Source organism: Neoarius graeffei, chromosome 18, assembly GCF_027579695.1.
Source record: "Neoarius graeffei isolate fNeoGra1 chromosome 18, fNeoGra1.pri, whole genome shotgun sequence".
In the NCBI taxonomy this organism is placed as follows: domain Eukaryota; kingdom Metazoa; phylum Chordata; class Actinopteri; order Siluriformes; family Ariidae; genus Neoarius; species Neoarius graeffei.
In genome coordinates this window covers 13,221,618-13,248,424 of record NC_083586.1, presented here as the reverse complement: position 1 = coordinate 13,248,424, position 26,807 = coordinate 13,221,618, and the positions used below count along the sequence as shown (strand labels likewise).

At 44.7% G+C, this 26,807-nt stretch overlaps 1 pseudogene; it reads left to right on the top strand.

Annotated features, from left to right (window-relative positions):
- The first annotated feature begins 15,429 nt into the window (after positions 1 to 15,429).
- LOC132865710 (uncharacterized) lies at positions 15,430 to 18,309 on the top strand (annotated as a pseudogene).
- The last annotated feature ends 8,498 nt before the right edge of the window (positions 18,310 to 26,807 follow it).

Here is a 26,807-nt window from a genome sequence, read left to right as displayed (position 1 = left end):
AGGTCAGCCCTTAAAGCATATGGCGTCCTGTGGCAGTGCTCTTTACCCATTCATTCACTCCGAGATATATTTACTAAACATGCTAAAACGACGGGTATGGTATCCAAATTATATAATTTTTTACTGGTAACGGACACCTCCACACTTCCAATAGAGAGGGTCTGGAGAAGAGATTGCCCAGGTCTGACTCAAGATTTTGATTGGGATGACGTGTGGTCTGGCATTCGTGATGTCACATAATCCAGACCACCAGCAAATTCATTTCAATTTTTTACATAGAATATACCTTACCCCCATCAAACTTCATCATATGAAAATTATTAATGATCCTTTTTGCAATCTGTGCTCTCTGAAAGCTCAGGGCTCATTTAGTCACATGTTTTGGAAATGCCCTCCTGTTGGACAACTGTGGTGCAATGTTGCATCTAAGTTATCTGATTTGATACAAGAAACGGTACCTGTTAATATGTGTGTGTTGCTTCTGAATGACCCGTCTACTCTTAATATTTCCAAACTCAAGAAGCGTATAATTTTTGCCGGACTGACAGCAGCCAAGAAAATGGTTGCCACTCTCTGAAAGCCACCTCATTCTCTCACTATCAAGTCTTGGACTCTTTCTTTTCTGGATGTCGTATATTTGGAACTTTCAACAGCCCGAATTAATGGTGCTAATGAGAGCACACTAAATGCCTGGCGTAGTACTGCTGAGACTCTGAAAGATATGCTGTGAGCTTGTTTTTAGTTTTTCACCACTGACTCTCATTCATTCCTGTGTCCCTGCATGTCAAGTTCCTCTCTGTTTTGTTTTGTATGTCTTTGTGCGTGTCATGTGTCGGTGTGTCTGTATGTGTGCGTGTGTGTATTTTTTATATTTCCTTTTTTTTAATTTATTTATTTTTTGCTTGTGATTTAATAATGTTACTTCTTCCGTGTTCTGTAGTGTCACATGACACGTTCCTTTGTCTTGGGCCTACTGTATGCCTAATGTGTAAACTGAGACTGTGTTGTGATGTTGAATCCCTAAAAGTCTTGGCATGCTTCTTTTTTTACTTTTTCTCAAACTTCAATAAAAATTTGATCGCAAAAAAAACTAAAAATACCCCAAACTTTGAATATCCCAGGGACCACCATTAAATCCATTATAGCAAAATGGAAAGAATATGGCACCACTACAAATCTGACAAGAGAAGGTCGCTCACCAAAACTCACAGACCAGGCAAGGAGGGCATTAATCAGAGATTCAACAAAGACACCAAAGATAACACTGAAGGAGCTGAAAAGATCCACAGCAGAGATGGGAGTATCTGTCCATAGGAAGACTTTAAGCCATACACTCCACAAACCAGGGCTTTATGGAAGAGTGGCTAGAAAAAAGCCATTGCTTAAAGAAAAAATAAGAAAACATTTGGAGTTTGCCCAACAGCATGTGACAGACTCCGCAAACACATGGAAGAAGATTCTCTGGTCAAATGAGACTAAAATTTAACTTTTTGGCCATCATTGGAAATACCATGTGTGGCACAAACCCAATACTTCCCATCACCCTGAGAACACCATTCCTACAGTGAAGCATGGTGGTGGCAGCATCATGCTGTGGGGATGTTTTTCATCAGCAGGCAGAGGAAAGCTGGTCAGGACTGAAGGAAAGGTTGATGGCACTAAATACAGGGCAATTCTGGAGGAAAACCTGTTTGAGTCGGCCAGAGGTTTGAGACTGGGAAGAAGGTTCATGTTCCAGCAGGACAATGACCCTAAACATACTGCTAAAGCTACACTGGAGTGGGTTAAAGGGAACCATTTAAATGTCTTGGAATAAATTAAAATTGCACAGTTTTGTAAAAATATGGACAGTTTGGTTAAAAACCTGTACACTTCAATATGGAAATGGACATTTCCATAAAACAAAGGACAGTTCATTAAAAAAAATGTATCATTTAGTAAAACAAAAATATAGTTTGGCATTAAAAAAAATAAAATAAAATGCTGTCTGCCTTACTCCAAACATAGTTAATCAGCAAAGAGGATTTTTCTTGCCCAAGGTCTCCTTTTTAAATTTACACTGATGCTTTTAGGCTAGTGTTGCTGTCTGACAAAACCCTTTCCAAAAATAACGGTTAAAAACTCTATAAACTCACTTAAAAAGACACAACATTTCTGGCATCATTTTTTTATGTCTGTATTTATGCATTTCACATTTTTTTCAGGGTGGCACGGTGGTGTAGTGGTTAGCGCTGTCGCCTCACAGCAAGAAGGTCCGGGTTCGAGCCCCATGGCTGGCGAGGGCCTTTCTGTGTGGAGTTTGCATGTTCTGTCTGTGTGGGTTTCCTCCGGGTGCTCCGGTTTCCCCCACAGTCCAAAGACATGCAGGTTAGGTTAACTGGGGACTCTAAATTGACCATAGGTGTGAATCTGAGTGTGAATGATTGTGTCTGTGTCGGCCCTGTGATGACCTGGCGACTTGTCCAGGGTGTACCCCGCCTTTCGCCCGTAGTCAGCTGGGATAGGCTCCAGCTTGCCTGCGACCCTGTAGAACAGGATAAAGCGACTAGAGATAATGAGATGAGATGACATTTTTTTGTTTATTTTTATATGACCATGACTTCAGGTTTAATTGGAATTGAGACAAATAAAGCTAAAATAATGTTTTGTTTTGATTTTTCATTTCACTTTTTAAAATTTCAATACAACATTAATATCAGAAAACTTTGCAGTAACCAGCCGAGAGGCTTCATCTGCATAATTACACATGTGAAATAGCAGAGGAGTCATGGCAACATGTATTAATTTGATTTGTCTTGGGTGTTCAAAACATCACACGTTCACAGCATAAAATGTTTCTTTAACACTCATATTTATTACAATTAATGAATACCGAGCCAAATATCTGTATTAGTGTCAGCAAACACGCTCATGTCAGATGTCTGTTGAATTCCAGAAAAAAGACAAAAATTCAAAATAAAGAGGCAGAAGTGAATCAGCAGGTGTTCAAGGCCATTCGGTTGGGACAGTGATATTCAAAAGACAAAATGCAGGAAGGCACTTGACCCTGACGTTTGGATTCACTGCTCCCTTCACTGATGCTCTGAATACTCACATATCTTTTGATTTGATTAAAGTGCCTTCAGTGATGCTGGAAGAAAGATCTCTCTCACTCACTCTCACACACACACACACACACACACACACTTTCACTCACCTGTCTTTATCTGAATATTGAATTTGTGTCTGAAAAAACCTGACAAAATGTGCTGGGGGAAGCACTTCTTCCTGCCACACCATATGAGCAACATTGGCATTTTATTTTTCTCTCCAAAACCAGCAGCCCAAACCTCATTACACTTAACATTTCAGTTCAATATTATGATGCTAATATTGTGGTTTGTACCACTGCATGGTTACATTTTCAAATCCCATTGGCAAGCAGGTGTGCATTATATTTGTATAACTTGATGGACTGCTTGGATGGTTGTTCATGAATAACAAGTTCATATTAATGCATTCATTCTAATACATTATTGTTTCTATAGCAACAGCTCATACACATGAACTTCTAAGGCAGATGCTCCAGATAATCTAAGACCAATAACTAGAAGGACACTCAGTCAAGTGCATACCTCCGCCAAGCCACATACTGTATTAGAATATCCAGATGTTAACATACATATGTTAACATACATATCCATATTTGCATAAAATTTAATCAATTGTTCCTTGATCCACCTTTCCTCCAAATTTCATCAAAATCCGTTCACTACTTTTTGAGTTAAGTTGGGAACAGACAAAAAAAAATCCTGGATCTGCATACATATCTGGATTTGCTTCAAAATCTAATCAATTGTTCCTCGGTTCATGGCTCACCTTTCCTCCAAATGTCATCCAAATCCATTCACTACTTTTGGGGTTATGTTGTGAAAAGACAAAAAAAAACAAATGGAGAAGAAAACATAACCTTCTCCAACAAACCTGGAGGAGGTAATTAAGATATTAAAATGTGTTTAATAGTGAAAAATGTAATCATTGGTGTGGTTTGATCATTTGTGGGGCTTCACATTATAGGGGCCAACCTCACAGGAGTGAAGTGATGAGAACTCCTGCCAGAAGTAGAGCAGCACATTTGTTAATATACAGTGCCTTGCAAAAGTATTCATCCCCCTTGGTGTTTGTCCTGTTTTGTTGCATTACAAGCTGGAATTAAAATGGATGGGGGGGTTAGCACCATTTGATTTAAAGGGAAACATTTAAATGTCTTAGAATGGCCTAGTCAAAGCCCAGATCTCAATCCAATTGAGAATCTGTGGCATAACTTGAAGATTGCTGGACACCAATGCAACCCATCTAACTTGAAGGAGTTGGAGCAGTTTTGCCTTGAGGAATGGGCAAAAATCCCAGTGGCTAGATGTGCTAAGCTAATAGAGACTTGCAGTTGTAATTGTTGCAAAAGGTGGCTCTTTAAAGTATTGACTTTGGGGTGGGGGGGATACTTTATGCAGGCTCCAGATTTCTATTTTTTCATCTTAATTATTGTATGTGTCACAATAACAAAAAAAAAACATTGTGCTCCTTTAAAGTAGGCATGTTTTGTAAATCAAATGGTGCTAACCCCCAAAAAATCCATTTTAATTCCAGCTTGTAATACAACAAAACAGGACAAACACCAAGGGGGATGAATACTTTTGCAAGGCACTGTATTACCCAGTATATTTTTAGCTTTGGCTTTGGTTAAACCCTGAACAAGACAAAAGTTAATAAATAAAATAACAAAACCAAAAATCTAGGCGGCACGGTGGTGTAGTGGTTAGCGCTGTCGCCTCACAGCAAGAAGGTCCGGGTTCGAGCCCCGTGGCTGGCGAGGGCCTTTCTGTGTGGAGTTTGCATGTTCTCCCCGTGTCCTCACAGGTTTCCTCTGGGTGCTCCGGTTTCTCCCACAGTCCAAAGACATGCAGGTTAGGTTAACTGGGGACTCTAAATTGACCGTAGGTGTGAATGTGAGTGTGAATGGTTGTCTGTATCTATGTGTCAGCCCTGTGATGACCTGGCGACTTGTCCAGGGTGTACCCCGCCTTTCGCCCGTAGTCAGCTGGGATAGGATCCAGCTTGCCTGCGACCCTGTAGAACAGGATAAAGCGGCTAGAGATAATGAGATGAGATGAACCAAAAATCTATGGGGTGTTTCAAATTGTCACAGAAAGACTGTATGAATCTACTGTCTGGTTTAGAAAGAAATCAGCCTCCAGCCACACTTCTTCATATTATTCTGTTTTTCTGTGGGCTTTTTTTTTGTTACATGCATTTATACCAGCTGTCCCTGGTTACCACAGGAATAACCATATGTTGCTTGGTGGCATTATTAGTATATTATTGGAATATAATAAATTTTGAGCTGTTAGCAGTAACTCCACTTCATGACACATGGAGTGCTTTATTCCTTACTCACTTTCTTTCAAAGTTAATCAAATAACACATTGTTTAGAAGGAAGTGGCATCACACCTCATATGATTCTCATGTATCTCAGTAGTTTTTCTTTGAGCCATGTCACACATTATTGCTGCTCTATAGCCTGTAAACTTTCGGCTTTTCTTGATCGACTTTTGTAACAACAACAAAAAAGCGCTTTTCTGACTTTGAGTAAACCTTTAGACCAGGGGTCGGCAACCCTAGGCACGCGTGCCACAACTGGCACGCTGAGGAATTTCCAGTGGCACACTGACGATGATACACAAACCTAATTATTCAACACATTAAAAATGTTCAAACGTCATCTTGAACTGTCATTGGCTGTTGCATGGCGAGCCTGCTCTTTTAGCATGACTACACAATATAGCGCCCCCCCCCAGTGTTGCCAGATACTGCTGACGTTTTCCAGCCCAAAATATGTTCAAAACCCGCCAAAATGCACTCAAAACCGCCCAATCTGGCAACACTGCCCCCTCCCCATATTTCTCACGAGATGGGCCCACTTGATGGAGCAGTTGCACTAAGATGGCAAAGAAGCCGACAGTTCGGGCTTTCCTCTCCTCATGGACCAAAGAATATGGGTTCATTTCTCAGAGAGACTGTGCTGTGTGCACGTTGTGTTTTGAAAGTGTTGTGTGTCAAACATCCAGTGTTAAACATCATTTCGAGGCAAAGCACGAAAAGACTTTCAAAGATCAGGCAGATAGGGACGAATCAATATCACGCGCAGTGTGCAGATATGGGAAGCAAGCCCACACTTTAACAGTCTTTACCTCAACTAAAAACAATGCCACTGAAGCTAGCTATTTATTTATCACTGCATAGCTAAACATGGAAAGCCATTCACAGATGGTGAATGCATTAAGGAGGTCTTTCTCTCCGGCTCGGATAGTCTTTTTGAGGGGCTGCCAAATAAAGAGACAATAAAATCAAGAATAAAAGACATTCCTGTATCAGCCAGAACTGTTGAGCGACTGTTAGGACTGGGACTGTTTTGGCCTCTAGAGGCCGCTGTTATGTTTAGCTTGTCATGGTTGTTTTGGCCTCTAGAGGCCGCCACTGCATTTTGTGTTTGTCTTGATTGCCTGTTTCCTGCCCCGCCCTGTTCCTTAATGAGTTTGTGTATAAATACCCCTCTGTTTGTTCCCTTGTCACGGAGTCTTTATGCTATGTTGTCTAGTGCTAGTTTCCTCTGTCCCATGTATCTTGCCCGTGCCCTTGTGTTTTTGGTGTTTTTGCTTTCTTTGGACTTTGTATTTTTGATCTTCTGAGCGTTCTGCATTTTTGCCTTTCCTTTTGTTTTTTGGGACTTTGAACCTTTGGATATTTTTATTTTTGGTCATCTTCTGAGCTTTTGGATTTTCTTTTTGTTTTTTCCATTGGATTGTATATATTGTAAATAAACTGGGTTTTTTTTTGATACTCTACCTACGCCTCACGCCTCTGTACTTGAGTCATCCCCCTGGTGGCCTAGTGGGGGTTTGCTGGATTATCACACCAGCGACCCAGGTTCGAATCCCAGCAAAACCCTAACAGAAAGACTCCATCATGACCGACTCAGCAGAGGCTTCTTCAACTGTCTACCCGGCTAACCTTCAGGGAATGATGGCCGCGTTAACACGCCTCGGATCCACCATGGACGGACTCTTGCAAGCCAATGTGAGACCCTTGCTCGCCACGAGGTACTGCCCCAGCAAATTGGGAAAACCCTGGCACAGCTGACTTCTCTGCCCCCATCTGCCTGATTCTGCTCCTGCTCCACCATCCGTTCCTGCTCCAGTGCCTCCTGCCATGCTGCCTCCTTCACCTCGTGAACCCAGCCTTCCTGCACCACAGAGGTATGACGGCAAGCACAGTGAGTGTCGGGAGTTCCTTACCCAGTGCCAACTCACCTTTGAGCTCCAGCCTACCACCTACACTACGGATTGCCGCAAGATTGCCTTTGTGATAACCTTGTTAGCTGGTAAGGCACGAGCTTGGGCAACAGCCATCTGGCAGAGACAGGGACCCGAGTGCTCTGATTTCCAGCTGTTTACAGAGGAGATGCTTCGTGTCTTCGATCAAGCAGACATCAGCAAAGACGCAGCCAGAAAGCTCATGTCCATCCAGCAAGGAGGAAGTGTCACAGACTATGCCATCTCGTTCCGGATGCTCGCAGCAGTAAGTGGATGGAATGAGACTGCCCTGGTTTCAGCCTTTCACCATGGTCTGTCTAACCTCATCAAAGACGGTCTGGCCTCTATCGGATGCCCAAGTGACCTCAAAACACTGATTTCTCATGCCATTCGTCTGGACAACAGGATTAGAGAACGCCGCCAAGTCCTGAGTCTCCCCGGCCTCATTGCCTCAACATGGAGCCCGTCTACCTCATCCAGTGACTGTCCAGAACCCATGCAAGTGGGCCGTACTCACCTCTCCTCATCTGAGAGGGAGCGCAGAAGGAGGGACAAGTGCTGCATCTACTGTGGTAAGCCTGGTCACTTCCGAGCATCATGTCCCGAGCTCTCAGGAGAAGGACCGCCCTGTCCAGCCGAGGGAGGGTTGTGACAGGGCCTACCCTCTCTCCCGGACTTCCTGGTCAAGGAATCTACATCCCGGTTTCCATCTCCTGGGGTGAGTCCGTCCACTCTTGCCAGGCCTTGTTAGACTCAGGGGCAGCTGGAAACTTTATGGATATCCACTTTGCCCAAAGTATCAATGTCCCGACTGCACCTCTTGAAGTCCCACTGTCTGTGTCTGCCCTGGATGGCCAAGTTTTAGGTGATGGAAGAGTCACCCAAGTTACTTCTCCAGTCTTTCTCCAGTCTCAAGGTCACAAAGAAGAAATATCCCTGCACCTTATTCATTCACCTGAGTTCCCAGTTATTCGAGGCCTTTCTTGGCTTACTCGCCACAACCCTCGCATAGACTGGGTAACAAGCCAGGTTGTGGAATGGGGTCCTGCATGCCATGCCTCTTGTCTGCTCTCTAGCTCTCCTGTGTCTCCTGCTGAGCCTCCTGATCTCACCGAGTTATCTCAAGTTCCCACAGAGTACTGGGATCTGAAAGAGGTTTTTAGCAAGAGCAGGGCCGCCGTTCTTCCTCCGCACCACGCCTACGACTGTGCCATCGACTTGCTCCCTGGGACTACTCCTCCTCGGGGCCGACTGTTCTCCCTCTCTCAGCCAGAACACAAGGCCATGGAGGAATACATCAAGGAAGCCCTGGTCTCTGGGTTCATTCGACCCTCCACTTCACCTGCTGGCGCCGGCTTCTTCTTTGATGGCAAGAAGGATGGGGGGCTCCGACCGTGTATTGACTACAGGGGCCTGAACAAGATCACCGTGCGCAACCGCTATCCCCTTCCGCTGATGTCCACAGCATTCGACCTGCTCCAAGGCGCCACCGTCTTCACCAAGTTGGACTTACGGAACGCATACCACCTTGTCCGTATCCGACAAGGAGGCGAGTGGAAGACTGCCTTTAACACCCTGTCAGAGCACTACGAGTACCAGGTAATGCCCTTCGGACTCACCAACGCACCAGCTGTTTTTCAGGCCCTAATCAACGACGTCTTGAGGGACATGATTAACCTGTACATTTTTGTCTACCTCAACAACATCCTAATCTTTTCCAAGACCGTGCAGGAGCACCGCCACCATGTCCGCCAGGTTCTCCAGAGGCTGCTACAGAACAGTCTGTTTGCTAAGGCCCAGAAATGCGAATTTCATGTTCCCGAGGTCTCCTTTCTGGGTTTTATTGTACGGACAGGCCAACTCCAGATGGATCCAGCCAAGACCCTGGCCGTCCGGGACTGGCCCACCCCCAAGTCCGTCAAAGAGGTTCAGCGGTTCTTAGGATTTGCTAACTTCTACCGCAAGTTCATCAGGAACTTTAGTTCTGTAGCAGCGCCCATATCAGACCTCACCAAAGGGACAGGTGGATCATATGTCTGGTCTCCTCAGATGGAAAAGGCGTTCAAAGACCTCAAGCACCACTTCTGCACGGCACCCATTCTGGTCCTCCCAGACCCTTCACAACCCTTCATCATCGAGGTGGATGCCTCGGACAGCAGCGTCGGTGCGGTCCTCTCTCAACGCTCAGAAGGAAGGTTGCACCCCTGCGTATACTTCTCCCACCGCCTGAGTTTTGCGGAGTCCCGGTATGACGTGGGGGATCAAGAACTGCTAACAGTTAAACTGGCCCTTGAGGAGTGGAGGCACTGGCTGGAGGGAGCGCAACACCCATTTTTGGTCTGGACAGACCACAAGAACCTGGAGTACCTCCAGCAAGCAAAGAGACTCAATCCACGACAGGCTAGGTGGGCCTTATTTTTCAGTCGGTTCGACTTTACCCTATCATACCACCCCGGCTCCAAAAATACCAAACCTGACGTGCTTTCCAGGCTGTTCGCTCCCACCAACAGGGAGAGCGAAGTTGGTCCTATTATCCCTGTGTCCCGGATTGTGGCCCCTGTCTGCTGGGGTATTGAGGAGGCCATCCGATGAGCCCAACGCCAGGACCCCGGTCCTGGGACGGGGCCACCGGGCCTCTTGTACGTCCCACATCAAGCCCGGGCCAAGGTTCTCCAGTGGGGTCACTCATCCCCTCTCACCGCCCACCCAGGAGCTCGAAGGACCCTGGACTTTTTGAGAAGACGCTTCTGGTGGCCTAGCATGGAGAAGGAAGTGAGGTCATTCGTCTTTTTCTGCGAAGTGTGCACCAGAAGCAAGAACCCACGACAGCATCCCCAGGGTCTCCTGCATCCTCTGACCATTCCCCGGCGTCCCTGGTCCCACATGGCAGTCGACTTCATCACAGGTCTCCCTGAGTCACAAGGTAATACTGTCATTTTGGTCATAGTAGACAGATTCTCTAAGGCCTGCCGCTTCATATCACTGTGCAAGCTCCCTTCTGCCCTGGAAACTGCCAAACTCATGTTCACTCATGTCTTCCGAGTTTTTGGTCACCCACAGGTTTCTGACTGGGGGCCCCAGTTCTCTTCCCAAGTGTGGCAAGGGTTTTGCAAGGTCATCGGAGCCACTGCCAGCCTCTCCTTTGGGTTCCAGCCACAGTCCAATGGCCAGACGGAGAGGCTCAACCAGGACCTGGAAACCACCCTGCGAGGCCTGGCTATGGATAACCCGACATCGTGGAGCACCTGGCTGCCATGGGCAGAGTACGCCCACAACACCCTGCAGTCATTGGCCATCAAGCTGTCACCATTCCAGTGCCAATTCGGGTTCCAGCCACCTCTGTTCCCGGACCAGGAGGAGGACACGGGGGTGCCCTCAGTCAACCAATATGTGAGATGGTGTCGCAAGACCTGGAGCAAGGTCAGGAAGACCCTCATCCAGACCTCCAGAACCAACCAGACTCAGGCCAACCACCATAGAAGACCTGCCCACGCTTTCTGCCCTGGGCAGCAGGTTTGGCTGTCCACCAAGGACCTCCCGCTGCGGGTAGAGAACTGCAAGCTTGCTCCTCACTACATTGGCCCCTTCAAGGTGGTGCGCAGGGTGAACCCTGTCGCCTACTGGCTCCAGTTGCCCCGGACTCTGAGGATCAACCCCACATTCCATGTTTCCCTGTTGCGGCCAGTACTGACGTCCACATATGCCCCTGCCCTTAGGAATCCCCCACCCCCCCGCATCTTCCAGGGTCAGACTGTGTTCACCGTGCATCGCCTGCTTGACTCCCGCCGGGTCCGCGGCGGGCTTCAATACCTGGTAGATTGGAAGGGCTATGGCCCTGAGGAACGCTGTTGGGTCCCCGCCCGGGACATTTTAAATAAAGGACTGTGCCGGGACTTCCATTCGGCCCATCCGGATCACCCTGGGAACGTCAGGAGACACTCCTGGGGGGGGTCCTGTTAGGACTGGGACTGTTTTGGCCTCTAGAGGCCACTGTTATGTTTATCTTGTCATGGTTGTTTTGGCCTCTAGAGGCCGCCACTGTGTTTTGTGTTTGTCTTGATTGCCTGTTTCCTGCCCCGCCCTGTTCCTTAATGAGTTTGTGTATAAATACCCCTCTGTTTGTTCCCTTGTCACGGAGTCTTTGTTATGTTGTCTAGTGCTAGTTTCCTCTGTCCCACGTATCTTGCCCGTGCCCTTGTGTTTTTGATGTTTTTTGCTTTCTTTGGACTTTGTATTTTTGATCTTCTGAGCATTCTGCATTTTTGCCTTTCCTTTTGTTTTTTGGGACTTTGAACCTTTTGGATATTTTTATTTTTGGTCATCTTCTGAGCTTTTGGATTTTCTTTTTGTTTTTTCCATCAGATTGTATATGTTGTAAATAAACTGTTTTTTGATACTCTACCTACGCCTCACGCCTCTGCACTTGAGTCATCCCCCTGGTGGCCTAGTGAGGGTTTGCTGGATTATCACACCAGCGACCTGGGTTCGAATCCCAGCAAAACCCTAACAGTGAGAAATTAGTGGAATGGCAGAAAATGTAAGGGTGCAGCAAACAGCTGGCATAAAAGATGCAGCGGTATTTAGCATTGCACTTGACGAAAGTGAATGATGTGGCATGTTTGGCAGTGATGGCAAGATATTGTGATGTGACTGTGGGAGAGGAGCTCTGCTGTTTAAAGCCAATGAATCCTGCTGGGCATCTTTACCCGAAAAGTTCAACTGTCTTCGCAATATCGCACTGGCTTTATTGTCAGTGTTCGGATCAACATATCTGTGTGAACAGATATTTTCACACATGAAGAATGTGCTTTGCCCCTCCCAAAGTCGTCTGACAATGGGCCATTCAGCAGCATGCATCCAACTCAAAGTGGCCAATTACCATCCCCACATCTCGGAGCTAAGTAAGGGGAAGCAGGGCCAGGGGTCACATTGACTGATAGGCAAAACATTTATTTTGTAACAAGGCTACTTCAAATTTGCAGTTTATTGTTAAGCCACTTTATGTAGGCTACTTGTTAATGTTCTCTGACACTCATTATTTAATTTTTTTTCTGCAGTTTTATTATTCATCAGTTCCATTTCCATTAGGCTGCTACGTCTTTATTGTGAATAACTTGGGCCTGTTACCTACTGAAAGATTTTGGATGTTATTTTGTGAATTTGTATAAGCTGCTTGCAATGTTGTTATCCAATGTGTGTGTGTGTGTGGGGTTCTTAAACCTTGTGTGTGAGGTTAATGGCATAAAACAAGTGCAATGGTGTTTTACATTTGCTCAATGCATTAAATATCCATATCCGTCTAAAATGTGTGGTGTCTAATTACACATAGTTAACAACACCTATTTGAATGGCACACTAACTAACAAGAAAATTTGTAATTGGCACTACATGGCAAAAAGGTTGCCGACCCCGCTTTAGACAATATGTTTCCTAAAGTCCTCATCTTCTCAGACCCCTGAAAACCCTGCAGATTGGCAGCAACTAATTAAAGGCAGTTCCCTTATTTATAAGGCAAGTGAGAGGACTCAGCATGCAGTCTGCAGTTACAAATTCTCTTTTCACACACTAAACTCAGCTTCTGCTTCAGTGCCTGCAAAGGGTTTGAATAAAGCATGAATAAAAGATGCAAAGACGCACAGATGATGGTGCGACTGTGCTTTCAAACTAAAATGCTCTCATGCTGCTGTCATCGACTTTCACACATAATGATATAATCAAGCATTTTCCTTGTAGGTTACATCAAAAGGGTTTGTGTTGTTATTTGTGCTGATTAATATTAATAAGATGCCAATATCAAAACTATAGATAACATTTGCTCAAAAAATCACTAGGGTTGCTATACTCTCATGTGCTTGTACAGAAGATATGCTTGATTATAATTGGTGTTGCTTGTAAAGTGGATTCACTGGAGCACCAAGGCTGTGCCACACGTTTGTTATAAGATTAGTCAGGATATTGTTGAGTTTCTGTGAATAAAGTATTGTGACTATGTGTTTAGCTGTGGATGAGCAGGGTGATTGGAATGGGGAGTTGTGTGAGCCCTCTGCTGGGAAAACAATTCATCTGAGAATATATAATATAGGTTAATAACAAGTTAAATTTCTATAGCGCCTTCACAATCCCAAGGTTGTTTTACAGGAGGGAGGGGAAAAAAAGGCTAAGTAGTAAGAGTAGAAGAGAAATGTTCATGGAAAAGATTCAGTTCAATTGAGATTTGAAAGTAGAGAACAAACAGCAGTCATGGAGAGATTGAGGAAGAGAATTCCAGAGTTTGGGGGCAATGAAGGACCACGCCCCCAAGGTGGAGAGTCTGGTGTGTGGGACAGCAAGTAAATTCTTGCAAGAAGACTTGAGTGAGTGGGGATGTAGGGAGTCAGTAGTTCCCTTTGAAGGTGACAAGCAAGATTTTAAATTTGATCCGGGGCAGAACTGGTTGCCAGCATAGCTAAGAGAGGATGGGGCTGATGTGATCAGAGCATTTAGTATGGGTTCGAACTCTCGCTGCAGAGTTCTGAATATATTGTAGCTTTTGGAAAGACTTTGCAGGAAGGCACTGAACTGAAGAGTGAATTACAGTTATCTAAATGAAAAGAATAAAAGCATGAACCAGAGTTTGTGTATCATTACTAGTCATTACTGGTCAGATGAAAAAAATCTAATTCAGGATTTTAAAGGAGATACGCAGAACCCTTATTACATTTCTGAGTGAATAGTATCTCCATCCCTGACTCTTGTATGCTGCATAAATGATAATAAAAATATATATTTTTAAGAGTTAAAATCGACCACAAAGTTGGCATTTGAGCTGCCCCACTGAGCCAGCCCTGAGTGCGTGACGTCACAGTGGTAACCAGTTTTAAGGCCAAGGCCTTTGACAGCTATAGACCAAAGCCAGACTCGGCAGGCGAGAGTGGTTGCAATGGCTTCTTCATTCGGATTTATAGGAGATTCTTTGGATTCCTCATATAGTAATACATCTGACTGTGATAGTCCTGAAATTGGAGTTTGTGTACATGCTACTGCTATACACGTAGAACTGTATCAGTTTGAATGATTGGTAAGTGAATCCGACAGTAACACGTCGGGCATGGAGGCCCCCACCTTATAAAATAAAGCCAGAGAACAAAGCTGTCTAGAGAATTGGACTGGATTGAACTGACAGTCTCATGTGACTCTCATTAAAACAGGATAGACATTAGAACTTATGCAACATACATGTACATGCATGCATTTTCACTGATAAAATGTAAAAGGCTAATTAAATAATCAGATGAATTGAGACAAGCACATTCTGAAGCAAATTAAATAATCTTATACCGATAACTTAAATACACAATACAAGTTACATGTATTAATCTAAATGCAGGTAAACAGCGAGTGTTGTTGTTGTTGTTGTTGTTGTAACCAAATGAGAGTCACATCTTACCCATCTGTGTTCTCGTTTCTTGAAGGCCGATCTTGTGGCTGATTGTTTTGAAACAATCTGACTTTCAATTCTTCGTGCAGTTCTTCGTTCATTTGTTTCTTCCACATAAGGGTGTGATATTGCTGCTGAGGCAAGTATATCCAGCAGAAAAAAAAGCATATCCAGTGGAGAAATCTGACAACTGGCCCACTCATTCTCCATTTTCTCCATACTGAGTACTCCGCAGGGGAGAGACCCCCGGGGTACCCGAGGGGGGGGAGGATGAGCACCCCAACTGGACAGATTCAATGGTGACAGACCAAGGCAATGGACAAACGACTATGAGCTCTCAGTGTACGTGTGGGAAAGTATGCAAGAACTTGTGCGGCTTGAAAATTCACCAAGCAAAGATGAAGTGTTTGGGGGGAGCAGCAGCAACACAACGCACAGGTGTTCCACCTGGTGAGTCGCAGGAGGGGCCTTGCCCGGAGTCACCCCACAGTGCTCAGAACCTCCAGGTGTTGGCGCCGCACTCCTTGAGCACCCAGTCGGAACAGAGGCAGATTAAGTGGCCGGCAGCTACCATGACTACACTGTGGAAGCAGTTTGACAATGACGTGGACAAAATTCTGGAGTCTGTGTCAAAGGGAGAGGCGGACCGGAAGCTGCAAGCCATGACAACAATCATTGTCAGGATGGCAGCTGAGCGGTTCGGTGAAGAGGAGAGGAAAAGCTTGGGAACATCCTACACAAGGAACCACAGAGCGGAGAAGATCCATCTCATAAGGCGGGAGATGAAAGCGCTGAAGTCTCAATACAAAGAGGCAGGAGATGAGGAATGCTTTGGTCTAGCCCAACTAATGTCCATGCACCAGAAGAGGATAAGGATTCTACGCCGGTCAGAGTGGCATCGGAGGCGGCGACGCGAGAGGGTGCGTAAACGAGCGGCCTTTATCGCTAACCCCTTCAAGTTCATAAAAGACCTGCTAGGCCAGAAGCGCAGCGGCAAACTGTCCTCCTCAAAGGAAGATATTGACCAACATCTCGCACAGATGTTCAGCGACCCCAGAAGATAGCTGGAGTTGGGAGATTGCAACATCCTTATTGATCCACCTGAGCCAGAGGTGCAGTTTGACATGTCGGAGCTGAAGCTGATGGAAATCAAAGAGGTTGTCCATAAAGCTAGAGCATGTTCTGCTCCAGGACCAAGTGTCACTTCATACAAAGTGTACAAGAACTGTCCCAAACTTTTACTGCGGCTGTGGAAAATCCTGCGAGTCTTCTGGAGAAAGGGGAAGATCCCAGAACAATGGTGAATGGCAGAAGGGGTTTGGATCCCTAAGGAGGAAGGCTCCACCCAGCTTGACCAGTTCTGCATCATCTCCCTCCTGTGCATTGAATCCAAAATCTTCTTCAGTGCTATCTCCAAGAGGCTGTGCACTTACCTAGCAAGGAACACCTACATTGACACATCAGTCCAGAAAGGTGTCATATTAGGGATGCCGGGCTGTATGGAGCATATAGGTGTGGTGACACAGCTTATCCGAGAGGCCAGAGAAAATAGGGGAAACCTGTCAGTGCTATGGCTTGACTTGGCCAACGCATTCGGCTCCATCCCGCATAAGCTTGTCCAGCTCACTCTGGTGAAACATCATGTCCCCAGCAGGTGTAGAGATCTCATTACTGACTACTACAACAACTTCAGGATGAGGGTCTCTTCAGGAGCAACTCTATTCAGTTGGCACAAGGTAGATATTGGCATCATCACAGGGTGCACGATCTCTGTGACACTATTCTCCTTGGCCATGAATATGCTCACCAAGTCTGCTGAGCCAGAGTGCAGAGGACCTCTTATGAGTTCTGGACAACGACAGCCACCCATTAGGGCGTTCATGGATGAACTTACAGTCACGATGGAATCAGTCCCGGGATGCCGATGGATTCTGAAGGGTCTAGAGAAGAAGGTGGTGTGGGCCCGAATGCGTTTCAAACCTGCCAAATCAAGATCCATGGTGCTGAGGAAAGGAAAGGTGGAGGACAAGTTCCGGTTTAACATCGCAGGCACAGCCATCCCAACGATCACAGAGAAGCCAGTTAAGAGTCTGGGCAAGGTCTTTGACAGCTCTCTCAAGGATGCAACATCTATCCAGACAGCCTGTGCTGAGTTGAATGGCTGGCTGAAATCCGTGGACAAATCCGGTCTACCTGGAAAATTCAAAGCATGGGTCTACCAGCACGGCATCCTCCCCAGGATCCTGTGGCCTCTCCTCATCTATGCCATCCCAGTATCCACAGTAGAGACCTTGGAGAGGAAAGTCAGCAACCACCTGCGGAGATGGCTGGGGTTACCTAAGAGCCTGAGCAGCATCGCACTCTATGGGCGCAATAACAAACTGCAGCTGCCCTTTAAATCCTTGGAGGAGGAGTTCAAGGTAACGAGGGCTAGAGAAGTGTTGCTGTACAGAGACTCCAGTGATCCAAAGGTGGCCAATGCTGGAATCCAAGTGAGGATGGGTAGAAAGTAGAAGGCAGAAGAGGCCATGCAAATGGCTGAAGCTAGGCTGCGCCACAGGGCTCTGGTGGGGGTGGTCACACGAGGCAGAGCTGGTCTAGGATCCTTTCCGACTCCACAAATGAACACCAGGGGGAAGGAGAAGTGGCGCCTGGTCCAAGAGGAGGTGAGGGCTGCTGTGGAGGAAATAAGATCTTGCAGGGCGGTGGGCATGAGACAGCAGGGGGCCTGGACAAGATGGGAGAATGCGCTGGAGAGGAAAGTGACCTGGACTGAGATCTGGAGAGCTGAGCCTCACCACATCAAATTTCTCATCCAGGCAGTGTACGACGTGTTGCCCAGTCCATCAAACCTGCATGCATGGGGTCTTGCAGAGTCACCAGCTTGCCCATTGTGTTCCAAGAGAGGCACCTTGGAACATGTTCTTAGCTGCTGCACAACAGCACTTGGAGAAGGGCATTACCGGTGGAGGCATGACCAAGTCCTGAAGACCATCGCTGAAGCCATCAACACAGGACTGGTATGGGCAAAGCAGCTGCGCCCCCCCAAGTATACCATTGCCTTTGTCAGGGCTGGGGAGCAGGTTGCCCAAGCAAAGAAAGCACCAGCAGGCATCCTGACCTCTGCAAGAGACTGGCAGCTGCTAGTGGACCTTGAAAAACAACTGAAGTTCCCCAGCCACATTGCAGTCACCACCCTCTGTCCTGATATCATCCTTGTATCCGAGGCCACCAAGCAGGTCGTAATGCTGGAGCTGACAGTCCCGTGGGAAGACCGCCTGGAAGAAGCTTTTGAAAGGAAGCTCTCCAAGTACACGGGGCTGGTCAGTGACTGCCAGCAGTCAGGATGGAGGGCAAAGTGCCTTCCAATTGAGGTAGGCTACAGAGGCTTTGTGGCCCGGTCCTTGGCCAGCGCACTGGGGTGTTTAGGCATCGTCGGACAGCAGAAGAGGAGAGCCATCTGCAATACCACCGAAGCGGCAGAGAGGGCCTCAAGATGGCTGTGGCTCAAGAGAGGAGAACCATGGAGTCATGGTAGCTAGCATGCCATCTGGACACAAGCTGGGGTCTGATCAGCCCCGGCTGGGTCACCTGGATGAGGGTGTATGATGTTGAAAGACCCGAAACACCCAATGATTCCAGGAACATCACTGACGATGTGTCCAGTTGCATCAGTAGATGTGTTTCCACAGCGCCATTACTGCTCGGCTCACACTCCAGGAGAACTGGTGCAACTGAACTTACTTTCCTTTTCTTGTAGTTTTCTTTTCCTTTAATTGTTGGTACTGCATCCTCTTTCAATACAGGCTTATAGCCAATGCTCCTCAACAGATCAGAGGTTTCGTACAAGTCATCAGTAAAATGTGGCTTTGAATTTCTCGCTAAACGCATCCAAATCTTTGCAGTTTGAACATTCTTGGGCCATGAATGCAACATAAATCCACTGTGGGTGGTAAAAGAGAGCAACTGGACTTGCTTGAAGATTCTTGAAGACGTTTCACCTCTCATCCAAAAGGTTTCTTCAGTTCTGTCTGACTTAAGCAGAACTGAGGAAGCGGTGAAACGTCTTCAAGAATCTTCAAGCAAGTCCAGTTGCTCTCTTTTACCACCCATAGTTTACTATGACCTGGATGACCTGAGAATCTTCACAGACAAACATAAATCCACCTTCTGTCATGTTGCTGCACCTGCCAGCAACACATCTACGTGGCATGGTGATAAATTAGCTCAAAATGGAGGATCAAAGTTGCAGTTAGCTCTGTGTTTTAGTATAGCGAAAATGGTGATGAGACCGATAGCCTTCCTGCTGTGACATCACAGATGTCAAGTTCATTCACTCAGACCGCTACCTATATGAATAATTTTAATCGTAAAAATTGCTATATTAGATATATTGTTAATGTTTAAAACTATTCCTATGCCATTCTTGAGGTCTCAAGGCATTTATAAACAAGAAGTGAGGCCATGGTTCTGCATATTTCCTTTAAAATCTGAATAATTGAAAAATAAAATGATGTACAGTGGTGCTTGAAAGTTTATGAACCCTTTAGAATTTTCTTTATTTCTGCATAAATATGACCTAAAATATCATCAGATTTTCACACAAGTCCTAAAAGTTGATAAAGAGAACCCAGTTAAACAAATGAGACAAAATATTATACTTGGTCATTTATTTATTGAGGAAAATGATCCAATATTACATATTTGTGAGTGGCAAAAGTATGTGAATCTTTGCTTTCAGTATTTGGTGTGACCCACTTGTGCAGCATTAACTGCAACTAAACATTTCTAGTAACTGTTGATCAGTCCTGCACACCAGCTTGGAGGAATTTTAGCCCATTCCTCTGTACAGAACAACTTCAACTCTGGGACGTTGGTGGGTTTCCTCACATGAACTGCTCACTTCAAGTCCTTCCACAACATTTCGATTGGATTAAGGTCAGGACTTTGACTTGGCCATTCCAAAACATTAACTTTATTCTTCTTTAACCATTCTTTGGTAGAACGACTTGAATGCTTGGGGTTGTTTTCTTGCTGCATGACCCACCTTTTCTTGAGATTCAGTTCATGGATAGATGTCCTGACATTTTCCTTTAGAATTTGCTGGTATAATTCAGAATTCATTGTTCCATCAATGATGGCAAGCCATCCTGGCCCAGATGCTGCAAAACAGGCCAAAACCATGTTACTACCACCACCATGTTTCACAGATGGGATAAGGTTCTTATGCTGGAATGCAGTGTTTTCCTTTCTCCAAACATAACACTTCTCATTTAAACCAAAAAGTTCTATTTTGGTCTTATCTGTCCACAAAACATTTTTCCAATAGCCTTCTGGCTGGTCCACGTGATCTTTAGCAAACTGCAGATGAGCAGCAATGTTCTTTTTGGAGAGCAGTGGCTTTCTCCTTGCAACCCTGCCATGCACACCATTGTTGTTCAGTGTTCTCCTGATAGTGGACTCATGAAAATTAACATTAGCCAATGTGAGCGAGGCCTTCAGTTGCTTAGAAGTTACCCTGGGGTCCTTTGTGACCTCGCCGACTATTACAGTACATGCCTTGCTCTTGGAGTGATCTTTGTTGGTTGACCACTCCTGGGTAGGGTAATAATGGTCTTGAATTTCCTCCAGTTGTACACAATCTGTCTGACTGTGGATTGGTGGAGTCCAAACTATTTAGAGATGGTTTTGTAACCTTTTCCAGCCTGATGAGCATCAACAAGACTTTTTCTGAGGTCCTCAGAAATCTCCTTTGTTCATGCCATGATACACTTCCACAAACATGTGTTGTGAAGATCAGACTTTGATAGATCCCTGTTCTTTAAATAAAACAGGGTGCCCACTCACACCTGATTTTCATTCCATTGATTGAAAACACCTGACTAATTTCACCTTCAAATTAACTGCTAATCCTAGAGGTTCACATACTTTTGCCACTCACAGATATGTAATATTGGATCATTTTCCTCAATAAATAAATGAACAGGTATAATATTTTTGTCTCATTTGTTTAAATGGGTTCTCTTTATCTACTTTTAGGACTTGTGTGAAAATCTGATGATATTTTAGGTCATATTTATGCAGAAACATTGAAAATTCTAAAGGATTCACAAACTTTCAAGCACCACTGTAGACACAAGAAACAAACCCACACATAGCCAGAATATGGCACAAATCACCATTTCACCACATAGAAATAATGTCTTAGAGCGTGCTACACTGCTTAACAGCCTTCCTACAGTTATACAGCTTACTATTTATATTTTCTTTGTAAGTAAAAGCAATAAATACAGCAGTTTTTTTTTTATTTCCTGCTTTTCTATTGCTGCTGCCACAGCAAATAAAGCCTGAGATTGATATTTATGATCGACGATGACAGTAATAAAACAATTTCTTTCTCCAGTTATAGAGAGAGCATTGAGAGGAATGCTAAAACTGAACCTTTTCAGAAACACTTACCTTAAATGATCAGAACATGACAGATCACTGAGGTTTTACATGATTATTTAACAAGGAAAAATTCAAGTGACTGACAGTTTTATTTAAAATGCTGAATAAACACCAAATCTATTGAGTGCAATGTTTATACGCTGTACTTTATAAATAACCACATAACCTTTTGAGAATATGACCCAGTAAATCATTCTTCAGAACTAAACCTGCTTCTATTGGGTTGGTGTAAAAACATTGAGTTGTTGAATTTCTGAGGACTTATTGAGAGGAACTACCCTGTACATATATGCTCAATAGAACCTGGAGTACACTGTTGGTCTATTTGTCCATTTTTTTTTTTGTTACCTCACCCATGGCAGAATAAGTGAGGCAAGGTATTGTAATCAGTGTGGTTTGTTTGTGTGTCTGACTGTTAACAACCTAGCGTCTAGATGGTTCCACCGATTGACTTCAAATTTTCAGGGTAGGTGGGCAATGGTTTTTAGATTACCTGATTTAAATTTTGGGGGTAATCAGCTCAAGGTCAAGGTCACCAGAAAGGTCAACCTTTCAGTCAAAATAACATATATTTTCCATTATAACTCAAAAATGGTTGCCGATAGACAAATGTTTACTACTATGAGCATATAGGAACTCTCATATAGCCTTTCATTTGGCACCATGACCTTTGTCCTTGAATGACTTTGAAATGTCCAACTCAAGGTCATGGATTTTCATAGGACTATAACCTGACAGCTGCTGCTTGAGAAATATTGCCATTATCAACATATACAGTGGGGCAAAAAAGTATTTAGTCAGTCACCAATTGCGCAAGTTCTCCCACTTAAAAAGATGAGAGAGGCCTGTAATTTTCATCATAGGTATACTTCAACTATGAGAGACAAAATGAGAAAAAAAAATCCAGAAAATCACATTGTCTGATTTTTAAAGAATTTATTTGCAAATTATGGTGGAAAATAAGTATTTGGGTCAATAACAAAAGTTCATCTCAATACTTTGTTATATACCCTTTGTTGGCAATGACAGAGGTCAAACATTTTCTGTAAGTCTTCACAAGGTTTTCACACACTGTTGCTGGTATTTTGGCCCATTCCTCCATGCAGATCTCCTTTAGAGCAGTGATGTTTTGGGGCTGTTGCTGGGCAACACGGACTTTCAACTCCCTCCAAAGATTTTATATGGGGTTGAGATCTGGAGACTGGCTAGGCCACTCCAGGACCTTGAAATGCTTCTTATGAAGCCACTCCTTCGTTGTCCGGGTGGTGTGTTTGGGATCATTGTCATGCTTAAAGACCCAGCCATGTTTCATCTTCAATGCCCTTGCTGATGGAAGGAGGTTTTCACTCAAAATCTCACGATACATGGCCCCATTCATTCTTTCCTTTACACGGATCAGTCATCCTGGTCCCTTTGCAGAAAAACAGCCCCAAAGCATGTTTCCACCCCCATGCTTCACAGTAGGTATGGTGTTCTTTGGATGCAACTCAGCATTCTTTCTCCTCCAAACACGACAAGTTGAGTTTTTACCAAAAAGTTCTATTTTGGTTTCATCTGACCATATGACATTCTCCCAATCCTCTTCTGGATCATCCAAATGCTCTCTAGCAAACTTCAGACAGGTCTGGACATCTACTGGCTTAAGCAGAGGGACACGTCTGGCACTGCAGGATTTGAGTCCCTGGCAGCGTAGTGTGTTACTGATGGTAGCCTTTGTTACTTTGGTCCCAGCTCTCAGGTCATTCACTAGGTCCCCCCGTGCAGTTCTGGGATTTTTTTCTCACCGTTCTTGTGATCATTTTGACCCCACGGGGTGAGATCTTGTGTGGAGCCCCAGATCGAGGGAGATTATCAGTGGTCTTGTATGTCTTCCATTTTCTAATAATTGCTCCCACAGTTGATTTCTTCACACCGAGCTGCTTACCTATTGCAGATTCAGTCTTCCCAGCCTGGTGCAGGTCTACAATTTTGTTTCTGGTGTCCTTTGCCAGCTCTTTGGTCTTGGCCATAGTGGAGTTTGGAGTGTGACTGTTTGAGGTTGTGGACAGGTGTCTTTTATACTGATAATGAGTTCAAACAGGTGCCATTAATACAGGTAACGAGTGGAGGACAGAGGAGCCTCTTAAAGAAGTTGTTACAGGTCTGTGAGAGCCAGAAATCTTGCTTGTTTGTAGGTGACCAAATACTTATTTTACTGAGGAATTTACCAATTAATTCATTAAAAATCCTACAATGTGATTTCCTGGATTATTTCCCCCCATTCTGTCTCTCATAGTTGAAGTGTACCTATGATGAAAATTATAGGCCTCTCTCATCTTTTTAAGTGGGAGAACTTGCACAATTGGTGGCTGACTAAATACTTTTTTGCCCCACTGTAGGTATAAAATAAGTGCTGCCGTGCAAGATTTGCTTTGCCTGGCAACACTGTTTGTTTGTTTGTTTGTTTGTTTGTTTGTTTGTTTGTTTGTTTGTTTTACACTAACGCGAAGAGCTGTTGTGTACACAGCTAACATTTTACATGGATTTTTCAAAATGGCAGTTGCTGGTGATGTATTGGCTTATGTTTGACTGATCAATGCACATTTACATCTGGACCAATCAGCGTGAACTTACATCACTTATGGTCCTTCTTGTGTTGGGAGAGTACCTACCTTGAAGTAGGAGCTAAAAAAGTTCTTCAAAATGGCATTCCAAGAACTATGATTGTTCTCAGTTCCTGCAGTGTAGACACACAAAAAAGTTCCTCTGGTCCAAAAGTTCCTAATATGTCATAAGGAACCAGTCTGAGAGAGAACTGCTGAGATGAAGTAATAGGTAAAATGGAGGTGATTTTATTGAACAAAATGTTCTGTCTGGAGAGAGGAACACAAAATACAAAAAAAGCTCATGACAATGACAACACAATGGAAATCTTTCTGATATGGAGAAGCCAGACCTTAAGTATACAGTTGTAATGGTAGATATTGACATTGAGCTTTTCCTCTTGCTTCTTTGGATCCAACATGTCCAATGGCAGTCATGACCAGTGTCACAGAATAATCCCCTTAGGAGTTGTTACTCAGACTTGGGTAACTCCACATGGCCCAAGATGGTCAAGGTGCTTGTGGTGTACATGTTTTATCCAAAGAGGTTACAGAATATGCCTAGGATCATTCACAATCTTCCTCAGGACTGTACCTCATTGTGGTCAACCAGATACTGGGAGACCCTGCTGGCCCAGTGGAAGCTTCAAAACTCCAACTTGATAATCCAGTGAAGGCAGCATGGAGGTGAAAATATTTACATGCGAGACCTCCCAGAGGGACTATTGCAGCTTCAGACAAAAGCCATCAAATTAAGTGGTCAGGGGAACTTAGGGGGTTCCACCAGGCCAAAAGTCATCACAGTATTCCCTTTAAGCATTTGTCTCCTTGCATTCTTGAACCTGGGGGAAGCCATAGCCTAAAGGTTAGATAAGCAGCTTTGGGACCAAAAGGTTGCTGGTTTAATTACCTGGAAGAGCAGGAATGGCTGAAGTGCCCTTGTGCAAGGCACCTAACCCCCAACTGTTCCTTAGGTAAGAGTGTCTGCTAAATACCTGTAATGTAATGACTAATGGTGCCTCTACCAAGGGTACATTCACTATGGGTTGCTGGCTGGACAAAATGGGGTAGGTCACTAACTTTCAGTCTCCAATTTAGAGAAAATGTTAAGAGTTCATTACACCCCAATCTCAAACCACCTACTGAGGGATTAATGGTGTTACACAAATAGAATCCAGTTGAACTGATGAAATGCTCAGCTTTGAAAAATGATCTAGCTTTAGATATGAGGATAGACAGTCTTGTTCACTAGCAGTGTCATTCTAGGAATTCACAGGACCCAGGAAGGGGGAACTCTCCCTTAATGAAGTGCCAGCCTATGGTAGCTCATATGTAGACCAGCAGGGCTCATGTTAGACTTACAGATATATTGGTTCACCTGAAAGCTTAGTCAGTGGACAGTGGGATAGCACAGTCAACCAGAAGTGCTCAGCAGGAGGCTCAGGTTGGATGCTAAAGTGAGTACATTCACCAGTGATATCTTTTTTTATCTCGCTTTATCCTGATCCATCTACACTGATCAGTATTCAGTATTCCAATTTTGAATTCTGGCAAGCTGCAATGTTTTCTCTGTTGGTGCCTGGGTAGTGCAATGTGACTATACAAACTACATAGCTAGTTACAGAATGAATGCAAATTCACAAATCAGATGTCTGCTTACTAATGGCCATTTTTGACCACAAATAAGATACATTCCCACAAACAATTAAATATGAGAATTTGTAGTATTTGTAGGACATCACTGTCTATTAGTGGCAGCCACTAGGGTTGCATAAGCCAGCGCATACTGAGTGCTGGTCCAGAGCCTGGATAGATTGGGGAGTGTTGCATCAGGAAGAGCATCCAGTCTAAAAACTGTGCCAAATCAAATATGCAGATCATGATGATCCACTGTGGCAACCCCTAACAGGAGCATCTGGAAGAAGAAGAAGATTGTCTACTAGTGGCAGAATGAGCTGAAAATGTTTGTGTTAGGACTAGGACTGTTTTGGCCTCTAGAGGCCGCTGTTATTTCCTTTTCATGTCGTGTTTATTTTGGCCTCTAGAGGCCGCCACTGTTCCTGTGTTTTGTGTTTGTGTTAATTGCCTAATTATCTTCACCTGTGTCCTTAATTAGTTTGTCTATTTATACCCCTGAGTTCAGTCCTCTTGTCACGGAGTCTTTGTGCTATGTTTATCTCCAGTTTCCTTTGTACTGTGTTTTTTGATCTTCTTAGCTTTTGAATTTTTGCACTTTGCTTTTCTTTTGGATTATACTCTTTGGTTTTTTTTTTTTTGTCTTTTGTTTTGCCCTGTATATAGTGTATATAGTTTAAATAAACCTTTTGATTCTTTTTCTACTTCCGCCTCACGCCTCTGCATTTGAGTCATCCCCCTGGTGGCCTAGTGGGGGTTTGCTGGATTATCACACCAATGAACCAGGTTCGAATCCCAGCAAAACCCTAACAGAAAGACTCCGTCATGACCGACTCAGCAGAGGCTGCTTCAACTGTCTACCCGGCCAACCTTCAGGGAATTATGGCAGCTTTGACACGCTTCGGAGCGACCATGGATGCTCATGGACGTACGCTCACCAGCCAACGTGAGGCCCTCGCTCGCCACGAGGAACTGCTTCAGCAAATTGGGAAAACCCTGGCACAGCTGACATCTCTGCCTGCATCTCCTGCTCCTGATCCAGTTCCTGCTCCTGATCCAGCTCCCACTCCTGCTCCAGTGCCTCCTGCAATGCTGCCTTCTTCACCTCGCGAACCCAGCCTTCCTGCACCACAGAGGTATGACGGCAAGCACAGTGAGTGCCGAGAGTTCCTTACCCAGTGTCAACTCACCTTTGAGCTTCAGCCTACCACCTACACTACGGATCGCCGCAAGATTGCCTTTGTGATCACCTTATTAGCTGGTAAGGCGCGAGCCTGGGCTACTGCTATCTGGCAAAGACAGGGACCTGAGTGCTTTGATTTCCAGCTGTTTTCTGAAGAGATGCTTCGGGTCTTCGATCAGGCAGACATCAG